Source organism: Lynx rufus, unplaced genomic scaffold (assembly GCF_022079265.1).
Source record: "Lynx rufus isolate CCGP_SWC_20201006 ecotype Redwood Valley unplaced genomic scaffold, mLynRuf1.p SCAF_9, whole genome shotgun sequence".
In the NCBI taxonomy this organism is placed as follows: domain Eukaryota; kingdom Metazoa; phylum Chordata; class Mammalia; order Carnivora; family Felidae; genus Lynx; species Lynx rufus.
Genome location: NW_025814897.1, coordinates 85,935,516 through 85,948,067, shown reverse-complemented (window position 1 = coordinate 85,948,067; position 12,552 = coordinate 85,935,516). Strand labels below are relative to the sequence as shown.

Below are 12,552 nucleotides of genomic sequence, written 5' to 3'. Positions count from 1 at the left end.
TATTCACTACTTTAAACCTTAAAGTGAAGGCATTTATTTCCTCTGGAAATGCATTAAAATAAATAGGTTCAAATAAAGTCTTCATAGATTATGGGGATCAGAACTCTTTAGTTTGTAGTTCTAGAAAAATAGCCTCTGTACAACTCTTACAGTAGGTTTAACATTATGGATTTGAACAATTCTTGAGCAGCCCTGAAGGTGATTTTGAAATGGCAGGAATTTGAATTACTTTGATGGCAGAGGCTGCTGTGTAAGAGTGAATTATTTAGCTCTTGAGCAGAGTACACCATTCAGCATCCATGTCTTAGCGAGTCTGTTGTTCTCTTCTTGTCACAATAACTTCCATTCAGGGTCTGAAACGGACATATATCTTTCAGTTATTTTAGGTATAATCATTATATGGGAAAATGTATTTTGTGTAGATATTTTTAAATTTGAGAAATCACAGAAGTCTCAGGAATGTCATTCTTGTCCAAATTAAGGTAAATGTAAAACTATGATGGCTGGGAGTTTTCTTCTTCATCTGTCCTCACCTTTCGTTAATGTGAACACTTCTTTAAATGCTAATATATTCATTAACTGTTCTTCTCGAAACAAAAAAAAAAGTTATCATTTTAATCACTTCTTTGGCTGCTTATACTTTAAAATGAATGAATTTTTGTAATTTGGTAGTCTCAATTAACATTCTTTACTTTTTTCCCCTCATATTTCTGAAACAAAATGTTTTCTTTTCTTTTCAAAGGAATTCTAGACCTAAACCATCAGTTGGATGTTTTTGTTTTTTTGTTTTTGTTTTTGTTTTTGTTTTGGTAGCTTTGGGTATTCTGAAATCACTCTAAGGCTACTTTTATGGTTAGATCTAAATCGAGATCTTAGATTGTACCCCTATCTAGAGTTCACTGCTTCACCTTTATAGTTGGCTTAACATCAGTCTGGCTTCTCTCTTTCCCATATGCCTGTTTATTATAGTTTCCAAAAAATTTCTTTATTTTAATTGAAAGGCAGTATAGCATAATGGTTGACTTGGCAGCCCACCTGCTTCATTTTGAGTTCTGGTTCTGCTGCCTATGAGCTGTGTTATTTTCAATGGTTCCTTAACCTCTCTGTCCCCCAGTTATTATTATTATTTTTAATCTGTAAAATGAGATACTTAAGTTCTCATAGAGTTATTGTAAGAAGTAACTGAGTTAATATATGCAATTTAGAGCCTGGCGCACAGCAGTAAGTACTATTTACGTAGTTGTTGTTGTTATTTTGGTTGGTATTGGAGGTTTACTTATGTGTAGTGAAAGAAGCCCTTATTACCTGTATCCCACTTAGTGTTTTCTAACTTTGTGTTATAGGAAGAAATTTTTTTTTAAATTTTTTAATTACTCACACGCACACATGATTTGGGGAAGGGGCAGAGAGGGAGGGAGACATAGAATCCGAAGCAGACTCCAGGCTCTGAACTGTCAGCACAGAGCCCTACGTGGGGCTCAGACTCACAAACCATGAGATCATGACCGGAGCTGAAGTGGAACACTTAACTAACTGAGCCACCCAGGTGCCCCAGGAAGAAATCTTTTTATCTATAATGTAGATAACTGTTGAAAGTAGATATCAACTTTGTACCTTTATGCCAGTATTATATGGAGCTTTAATATACATACTGTATACTTTATTTACAGTATTTATTGTATATTTCTTTTCCTATATGTGACAGTCACAATTTTTAATTTTTCATTTCTTTTTTCCTCACATTTCTATTTCTGTTAATTGATAGAGTACATAAGCTCTCCTTTAAAGGAATTTAGTCTCTACATTGGTGAATCAATTTCTGAAAAAAGTAAATGTGATAGAGAATAAAAACCAACAAATTCCATCTCCGATATAGAGTAAGAATTCTTTATGCTAAAGTTTCCCATCTTTTTTTCACAGCACACATGGAATATGATAAATTAAATGACACAGCAGTAAATGACTAGATGAGCAAAGCTGCACAAGGGTAGTTATGGCCATCGGTCACCCTAACAGCTTAGAGCAGTGATTCTTATATGTTACTGTGCTTCAGAATCACCTAGACGACTTGCTAAAACAGATTCCTGAGTGACACTCCCCACTTTTCTGATTACATAAATCTTGAGTTTGGCCCAAGAATTTGCATTTCAGACAAGTTGCCAGATGATGCCCATTCTCCTGGTCTGGGGACCACACTATGATAAATACTAGTTTAGTGTGTTGGTATCCTGGTGTGGTAGATGGTAGGTCTCAACCAAGCTGTCTAGTGTCCTAGTTCCCCGAACCTGTGACTGTATTTCCTTACATAGCAAAAGGTACTTAGCAAATGTAATTAAGGACCCCGAATGGATATTCTGGGTGGGTTCAGTGTAATCACAAGAGCCCTTAAAAGTGGAAGAAGGCAGAAGAAATAGTCTGAAGGAGATGTGACTATGGAAGAATGGTCAGAGGGATGCAGTGCTGCTGGCTTTGAAGTTGGAGGAAGGAGCCACAAAGCAAGGAATGTTTGCAGCATCTAGAAGCTCGAAAAAAACATAGAAAGGATTCTCTCCTAGGGCCTCCAGAAAGGAATGCAGCCCTACCAACACCTTGATTTTTAGCACAGTGAGAGTTATATTGGATTTCTGACCTTAAAACTGTTAAGATAATAAATTTTTAAAAATGTTTATTGAGGTATAGTTGCCATACAATATTATATTGGTTTCAGGTGTACAACATAGTGATTCAACAGTTTATACGTTACAAAATTTTCAGCATGAGAATTATAGTTAGTTGCTCTCTGTCACCAAAGTTACTACAGTATCATTAATTATATTTTCTATGCTTTACTTCTCATCTCCCTGACTTACTTACTTTATAACTGAAAGGTTGTACCTCTTAGTCCCTTTCATCTATTTCATCCATCACCCCTCCCACAACCCCAATCCGCTCTGGCAACCACCAGATTATTTCCTGTATTTATGAATCGATTTCTCCTTTGTTTTGTTTTTTAGCTTCCACATATAGGTGAAATCATATGGTATTTGTCTTTGTAACTTATTGCACTTAACATAATATCCTCTAGGTCTATCCATGTTGTCACTAATGGCATGATTGCACTTTTTTTTTTATGGCTGAGTAATAAATATTTCATTGTGTGTGTGTATATATATATGCCATATTTTCTTTATCCATTTGTCTATCAATGGACACTTAGATTGCTTTCGTATTTTGGCTGTTGTAAATAATGCTACAGTAAACAAGGGTGTATATATCTTTTCAAATTAGTGTTCTTGTGTTCTTCAGGTAAATATCCAGAAGTGGTTATTTACTGGTTTGTATGGTATTTCTGTTTTTAGTTTTTTGAGGAACCTCCATACTCTTTTCCATAGTTGCTGCACCCGTTCACATTTCCACCAATGGTGCATGAGGTCTTCCTTTTCTCCACATCCTGGCCAACATTTATTCTTTTTTATCTTTTTGATATAGCCATTCTGACTGGTATCAGGTGATATCTCATGGGTTTGATTTACATTTCCCTAATGATTAGTAATGTTGAGCATCTTGTCTTGAATCTCTTAGCCACCTGTGTGTCTTCTTTGGAAAAATGTCTACTCAAGTACTCTGCCTATTTATTAATTGGATTATTTGTGGGACTTTTTTTTTTTTTTTTGGTGTTGCGTTGTAGGAGTTCTTTATATATTTTGGATATTAATCCTTTTTCAGATATATCATTTGTAAATTGTCTTCTCCCATTTAGCACATTGCCTTTTAATTTTGTTGATGGTTTTCCTTAACTGTTTAAAAGCTTTTTAGTTTATGTAGTCCTATTTTTTTTTCTTTTCTTTTGTTTCTCTTGCCTGAGGAGACAGATCTAGAAAAATATTGTTAAGGCTGTTTGCTTGCACGTAGCTGTCCAGTTTTCCCAACACCATCTATTGAAGAGACTGTCTTTCCTCCATTGTATATTCTTGCCTCCTTTGTCATAGATTGACCATATAAGTGTGGATTCATTTCTGGGCTCTCTATTCTGTTCCATTCATCTGTGTGCTTCTTTTTATGCCAGTACTGTATTGTTTTGATTACCATGGCTTTGTAGTATAGTTCGAAATGTAAGATAATAAATTTGTGTTGTTCTAAGCCCTAACTTTATAGTAGTTTTTTACAGCAGCAGTAGGATACTAAGACATCTGTAACCAATTCTCCGTTTACCAGCTGGCTCCATGCTGAGAGTTCCCAGTCTCTGCTCATGTCCTCAATGCCTGAGACTGAGAAAATAGCCTGGAGCATTGGCTCCCTGGTTTTCCCACCATCAAACTGACAAAACTACCAGTATCTGAACCCAGCTTGTTTTCCTTCTTATTATGTTGGAGAAAGTGTCCCAACTTCTGTAAAAAGCCAATCTACTTTTGTTTGTTCCCATCCTCTCTGGCCTTGATTGATTGATTGATATACACACTTGCATGTGAGTGCATGTGTGCCTACCATGTGATGTATTTCTACGTATGTATATACCTGTGCAACCACTACTTGGGCTTAAATATGTGCCCTACAGATTTAATTATTTTTCTTACCTCTGTCATCACCACTTAGTTTTGTTTGTATTTGGCCTTCATAAAATAGAATAATATAAATTGAATCATATAACATGTATGGAATCATACATCTTTTGTGTCTGTCTTTTTCACTAATATTATGTGAGATTTATTTATGTTGTTGCATGTATCAGTATTTTATTCCTTTTCATTGCTGTGTGGTGTCCCATTGTATGAATATACCACAATTTATTCATTCTCTTAATGGTTGGTATTTAGGTAGTTTCTAGTTTGGGGATATTATGAATAAAGCTGCTATGAATATCTTTGTATGTATCATTTAATGAACATAAGCAGCTCTTTCTGTGGCATATATATCTAGGTTAACATTGCTGAATCTTAGGGGTAGGTACTGCCAAACACTTTTCTGAAGTAGTTGTGTAAATTTATTGTTTCCCCAGCAGTGATTGACAGTTTTACTTGCTCCACATCTTTTTTAGCTTTTTGTATTGTCTTTGTAATTTTAGCCGCTGTGGTGATTTTATGGTAATATCTCTTATAATTGGCAATTCCCTGATAACAAATGATGATGAACTTTTCATATCAGCTAATTGGATATCCTCTTTTGTGAAATCTCCATGTTTTTTGCCTAATTTTTGTTGTTTGTCTTTTTTTAAATGATTTGTTGGAATTCTCTGTATATTCTGGATGTGCCTTTTCCAGACACATATGTAGATATTAGTATCTAGATATGATATTTGCTCCCTGTCTGGGTTTTTTGCCTTTTTAAAAATGGTGTTTTTGATATACAAAAGTTTTTAATTTCAGTAAAATCAAATTGAGCAGTCTTTTAGGGTTAATATTTTAGCCTTACCCAAAGGTGATGAAGATAGTCTCCATTTTCTTCTAAAAGTTTTATTTACCATTCATATGTTTGTCTGTAATCTATCTCAAATTAATTTTTATATTTGATGATGTTATGGGTCAAGGTTTTTTTTTTCCCCAGTATGCATATCTCATTGACTTAGCACCAATTAGTAAAAAGACTAGCCTTTTCCTACTGAACTGTATTAAAACCTTTGTTATAAATCAGATAATCATATAAGTGTAGCTCTTTTATTTGGTTCTGTTCCTTTGATCTGTTTGTCTAGATTCGCCACATATAATACTCTTCTGTAAACTAACCATAAATTATGATACTTGAAGTAAGCTTCTCCAGTTTTGTTCCATTTAATGTTTGCCTTGGCTATTCCAGGTTTTTTGCATTTCTATATATACCTTACAATGAGTGTGCCATTTTGTACTGGAAAAAAATTCTCCACTGGAATTATATTGAATCTGTAGACCAATTTGAGGGGAATTGATAACCCTGCAAATTCTTTGAATCCATGAACATAGGTGTATCTTTCTATTTGTTTAGGTTGTCTTCATTTTCTCTCAGCAATGTAATGGTCTTATACATGTTTCCTTTGACTTTGTTTCAACTATTTGATGCTTTTTTTGGAGTTGTCATATATGTTATTTTAAAATTTTGTTTTCTAGTTGGCTTTTGCTAGTATGCAGAAATTCAGTTATTTCAGTGAATGAATGAATGAATGAATGAATGAATAAATTCAGTTTCAGTGATTTTTTGCACACTGATCTTCTGTCAAGAGACTCTGCAAATTCACATGTTTATTCTTTTACTGTGTAGAGAAATCCCATTTGTTAATGATGACCTTTTAACTTCTTCCTTTCCAGTTTCTCTCTCTCTTTTTTTTTTTAACTTTATTTATTTTGAGAGAGAGACACAGGAGGGGCAGAGAGAGAGGGAGACAGAATTCCAAGCTGGCTCCACGCCATCAGCATAGAGCCTGATGTAGGGCTCGAACCCAGGAACCATGAAGTCATGACCTGAGCTGAAACCAAGAGTCTGACGCTCAACCAACTGAGTTGCCCAGGAGCCCCTCCAGTTTTTATTTCTATTTTAGTGAATTGTCCTGTCATTGGTTTACCATTAATATGATGTAAGTCCTAAGATTTTGTTATTGTTGTTTGTTTGTTTTTGTAGATAATTCTTGTAGGTTAAAAGAAGTTCCTTTTTACTCCTAGTTTATCAAAAGAAGTGTTGAATGTTATCAGATGCTTTTACTGCAGCAGTGTGGGTGGTCATGTGATTTTTTAAAAATCCTATTAATATGCACAGGTTAATTTTAAAATATTTTGCCAACTTTCTATTCTTGTAATATACTCCATTTGCTCATGCTCTTTTTTATATACCATTGTATTCAATTTGGTAAGTTTTGTTTAGAATTTTTTGTTATCTATGTCGATGAGACAATTGTTTTGTAATTTTCCTTTCCTGTTATGCTCTTGTCAAGTTTTGGTATCCAGGTTATACTGACTGCATAAAACCAGATGGGAAGTATTCCTTCATTTTCTATTTACTGACAGAGTTTATGGTTGATGTTATTTCTTAAATGTTTGGAAGAATATTCACTGATAACAGTGAAACCATCTGGGCCTGGATTTTTCTTTGTGGCAGTATTTTTATTTTTTTTATTTATTTATTTTTTTTTTTTCAACGTTTATTTATTTTTGGGACAGAGAGAGACAGAGCATGAACGGGGGAGGGGCAGAGAGAGAGGGAGACACAGAATCGGAAACAGGCTCCAGGCTCTGAGCCATCAGCCCAGAGCCCGACGCGGGGCTCGAACTCCCGGACCGCGAGATCGTGACCTGGCTGAAGTCGGACACTTAACCGACTGCGCCACCCAGGCGCCCCTATGGCAGTATTTTTAAATACAGATTAAATTTCTTGTATATCTGATAGGAGTATCCAGATTTTTTTTTTTTTTTTTTTTTTTGAGAGAAAGAGAGAGAGCAAGTGGGGGAGGGGCAGGCTGGGAGACAGAAACCCAAGTTGGCTCCGAGCTGTCAGTGCAGATCCCTATGCAGGCTGGGACTTATGAGCCATGAGGTCATGACCTGAGTTGAAATCAAGAATCCGAGGCTTAACCTCTTGAGCCACCCAGGCACTCCAGATTTTTAATTTCTTCTCTTCAGTCTTGATAAATTGTATCAATTAAACTTAAATTTAACTTAATTTAAATGTTAGAATTTTTAGGCTAAAGTTTTTTATAATGTCCTTTTATGGTCTTTATGTTTGTCAGATCTCTTTTGTTGACTTTTTTAATCCTTATACTGGTAATTTGGGTTCTCTCTCACCCTGTTTTTTTCCTTAATCAGATTTGCTGGGGTTTATCAGTTTTAACTAATTTTGTTAAACAACCAGCTTTTGCTTTCATTGAATTTTGCTATTGCATGTTTGCTTTTTATCATTGATTTGTGTTATTTTTTCTTCATGTTTTTTGGTTTTAATCTGTGCCTCTTTTTCAGTCTTTTTCAGATAAAAGCTTAGGTCATTATTTTTCATCCTTTTTTATCTTATTTGTTAAAAGCCATAAGTTTTCTTCTTACTGCTGTAGATAGCCCCCACAAGTTTGTATGTGTCATATTTTTCTTATTGTTCAGTAAAAAATGGGAATTTTTAAAGATGTATGTTCTTTAAGTTCCAAACATTTGCAAATGCTCAATGATCTTTTTGTTATTGATTTCTTTTTTTTTTTTTTTTTTTCTCAACGTTTTTATTTATTTTTGGGACAGAGAGAGACAGAGCATGAACGGGGGAGGGGCAGAGAGAGAGGGAGACACAGAATCGGAAACAGGCTCCAGGCTCTGAGCCATGAGCCCAGAGCCTGACGCGGGGCTCGAACTCACGGACCGCGAGATCGTGACCTGGCTGAAGTCGGACGCTTAACCGACTGCGCCACCCAGGCGCCCCTGTTATTGATTTCTAATTTAACTCTCCTGTTAAATATTTCAGAAAATATACTTTGCATGATTTTTGATCTTTTGAATTCTTAAAATACTTTTATTCTTGTGAACTATTTCTTTTTGTCTGTAGTACCACCTTAAAGCCTGTTTGTTTTCAAATTGATATAAATAAATGGTGACTCTGAATGGAATTTCTTTCACTTTCATAATTTCTGTGGCGTAATATTTAAAGTTTGTGACTAGGAAATGTGTTTTTTTTTTTAAAATCTAATCTGACAATCTTCATCTTTTAATTGGCAAATTCTTTGAGATTTAATGGACAATATTTTTGAAGTAAGTCTACCATCTTTCTATTAGTTTTGTGTTTTTGTCCTCTGTTTTATTTCTCCTGTCTTGTCTTCTTTTGGAATCAAAGTATTTTTCCTCACTCAAATCTTTTTTTCTTATATTAACTTATTAGTTATATAATCCCTTTTTAAGAAAAAATTTTATAAATATTTTTATTCTTTATATTATATAACATGAATTTTTGGCTTTTTATTAACTCAGATACCACTGTCACACTTCCAGAACTGTGCAAAAACTTACTTTAACTTCATTTAAGTCCCTTCTACTTTTTGTGCTATTACTTATGAAAGGAATACTTCAAATTGTCTTACAGCCCTAAAAACATTGTTGTCGTTGTTTAAATGTTTTCATTATCTTTATCCAAACGTACTCTTGAGTTTTCTTTGTACCATCTTGCTTTTGCCTGTTTCATTTTGTTTTTGCCTGAACTACTCCTTTAGTATGTATTTTATTACAGATCCACTAGCAAAAAAATTTCTCAAAATTTGCTTTCTGAAAGTGTTTTTTAGTTTTCTCCAGATTTTAAGGGATTTTTCACTGATTCTAGATTTACAGATTGGTAATTTCAGCACTTTAAAGATGATATTGCATTTTTTTCTGGTTTCCATTTTTCTCATAAAAAGTTAGCCATTCCATTCCATTCCATTCTGTTGAACAGACAAAATTCTTCATTTGAAAATAAGGTAGTCTGTAATTCTGACCACTTTCAAAGTTTTCTCATTGTCTTTTTTTTTTCAGAGTAGTTTTTTTAGAGCAGTTTAGGGTTTACAGCAAAATTGAGGGGAAGGTACAGAGATTTCCCGTGTACTACCTGCCCCAACACATGCATAGGACATGCCCATTACCAACATCCCCCTCCAGAGTATATCTGTTACAGTTGATGAACCTACATTGACACATCATGATCATTTAAAGTTCATGGGGTACAGTACAGTTTATTCTTGGTCTTATTCTTAATGTTACTTCTGTGGGCTTGGGCAAATGTATAATGACTTGTATCCATCATTACAATACTATAGAATTTTCATAGCGCTAAATCCTCTGTTATCTGCCTATTCATCCCTCCTCCCAATTCCTGGAAACAACTAATCTTTTTACTGTCTTCACAGTTTTGCCTTCTCATTGCCTTAATTTCAGTAATTTTACTGTACTGGGCCTCGATGTGTTTTGTTTGTTTCTTTTGTATTTATATTGTGTAGCGTTTACTAAATTCCTTAAATTTGTGAGTTAATGTCCTTTATCAGTTTTGGAAAGCTCTCTACCAGTGTTTCTTCAAAATATTTCTTCTGTCCTATTTTCTTTTCCTTTAGATCTCTGACTATATTTGTTTCCTGTATTGTCCACCTGTTTTCCTCTCTGTGCTTCAGTCTGATTACTTTATCCCAACCTGCTTTCTAGTTCATTTGTCTTCTGTTAGGTTGAGTCTAATCTGCTAATAAACGTAATGAGCTTTAAATTTTATTTATTTTATTCTGTGGTTTTGTGTTGTGTAGAATTTTCATTTGATTAAAAAAAATGTTTTTATTTATTTTGAGAGAGAGTGTGTGTGTGCATGTGTACTTAAGTGAGGGAGCAGAGAGAGAGAGGGAGAGAAAGAATCCCAAGCAGCCTCCTCACTGTCCGCACAGAGGCCAATGTGAGTCTTGATCTCACGAACCAACCCTGAGATCATGACCTGAGCCAAAATCAAGAGTCAGATACTTAACTGACTGAGCCATCCAGGCTCTCCTCATTTGATTTTTAATAGATTTTAATCTCTGCTCAACTTCACCTTCTTTCCCCCATTGTTTTGAATGTTAATCATAGTTATTTTCATGTTAATGTTAATATCTGAATCACCTGTTTTTTCTGTTGTGTATTTTTTTCTGTTGGCTTTCAGTTATTTTGTTCTATTTTATAACCTGCTTTGATTGAATGCAGTCACTTGGTCCTATTTTCTAGCATGTTTATAATTATTGAACTAAATTAAAAATTATAATAACCCAATTTTAAAAACTGTCAGGGGATTGAATAGACATTTCCCCAAAGAAGATATGTAAATATCCATTAAGCACATGAAAAAGCTGTTCATTGGTTATTAGAAAATGCCAAAGTCACAATGAAATATTTCTTTACTCTCACTAGGGTGGCTCTAGTGAAGACATAGACAGTAACAAGTGGCATTGGCAAGAATGTAGGGAATTTGGAACCCTTATATATTGCTGTGTATGTGAAAATATAAAATGGTACAGCCACTTTGGAAAATGGTTTGACAGTTCCTCAGAAAGTTAAACATCATTTTCATGTAACTCATCAATTCTACTCCTAGATATATATCCAAGAGAATTGAAAACCCCACAAAACCTGTACACAATAGCACATTCTTTATAATAACTAAAAAGTGAAAACAACCCAGATGTCCATCAACTGATAAAGGATAAACAAAAATGTTGTATCTGTGCATTGAAATATTGACAGCCATAAAAAGGAATAATGTGCTAATGCATGCTACAACATTTATGAACCTTGGAAACATTATGCCAGGTAAAAGAAGCCAATAACAAAATTCCACTTATTGTATGATTCCATTTGTATGGAATGTCTAGAATAAGTAAATCCATAGACACATGGTTGCCAGGAGCTGGAAGGAAGCGGGGAAGGAATGGAGAGTGACTGCTAATGGGTATAGGGTTTTGGTTTGGGGTTTTGTTTGTTGTCTTGAGAAGATGAAAATATTCTGGAATTAGGTAATGGTGATGGATATACTAAAACCCTTTGGATACACTAAAAACCTTGTGGATGGGGTGCCTGGGTGCTCATTAAGTTAAGCATCTGACTCTTGATTTAGGCTCAGGTCATGATCTCACGGTGTGAGTTCGAGCCCTGCATCAGGTTCTGTGCTGACAGTGCTGAGTAGGCTTGGGGGAAAAAAAGGAAAAAAAAAACAAAACAAAAAACAACCAAAACCCTGTGGATAAACTAAAACTGATGAATTTTGTACCTTAGTGAATTTAGTGGTATATGTATTATATAATCAATTTTTTTAAAGAAGGCCTTCTACTCCGAGGTTATAAAAAAAATATTATAGGAGTTCTAAATAATGTTGTGCTCTATGAAAATTAAACCTTTTACTTTTGTTTTTCCTCTGCAGGTAGATAGTGTATGAATAAGTTACTTTAATCCTGTCTTGGGTTGGTTGTATTCTTTCTTAAGGCTGATCTATTTCAGTTTGCCCTCACACCCAGTGGTAACCTTACTGTAGTCCTAACTAACATGGCCAACCTTGGAGGGTCTTCAAGTCCAGCCCCTGTCTCCCTCACATGGTGTGGTTTTCTGTGGTGGCTGACAGCTTTGCTTAGGTTTCTAGCCTTTTATTTACTGCTTTCTGCTGGTATTCTGGAACTCACACTCTGCTCAGTGGCAGTTTAGCGGAGCCTTGTGGTTCCTTCCTGTTTGTAGCTTGACCCTTATGTGCCATCTACTTTCTTGGCTAAGTGAGACTGCTACTTTCTGCTAAAACTCTTATTTTCCTGTGCTGCGAATTGGCTACCACTCTCAGAGAAAAGGCCAGGTGAATGTGGAGCTTGCCTTATGTTCTTCCGTTCATTCATAGATCCTAGCCCCTCACATCTTGCCTAGACTGCTGCCTAATGCATCGAAACAGCTATTTTGTATATTTTATTCAGATTTTGTAACTGTTTTATTGTTTTCCCCAAGAAGGTTAATGTGGTATAAACCATTCTGTCAAAACTGGCATTGAAGTCCTCCTCTTGCCTCCTTTCTTCAATATTCAATCGTCTATTTTTCCTCTCTCCCTTTTCCCCTCTCTCATTAGTACTTGCACCTCATCATTAGCCTCTTTCCCTGTGGGATTCTTACCATTGGCTGTCAAGCA

General features: G+C 35.1%; 1 protein-coding gene across 6 annotated transcripts in view; it reads left to right on the top strand.

Annotated features, from left to right (window-relative positions):
* IMMP1L (inner mitochondrial membrane peptidase subunit 1) overlaps positions 1–12,552 on the top strand; it is an 82,427-nt gene that overhangs the window by 34,816 nt on the left and 35,059 nt on the right. Inside the window, exon 1 of one of the 6 annotated variants that reach the window (XM_047071056.1) lies at positions 6,443–6,520. The exons of the other annotated variants lie outside the window; for them this stretch is intronic. The gene's annotated coding sequence lies outside the window, so the exon portion shown is untranslated. Of the gene's footprint in view, positions 1–6,442; positions 6,521–12,552 lie in introns of those variants that run through there. 6 annotated transcript variants of the gene reach the window in all.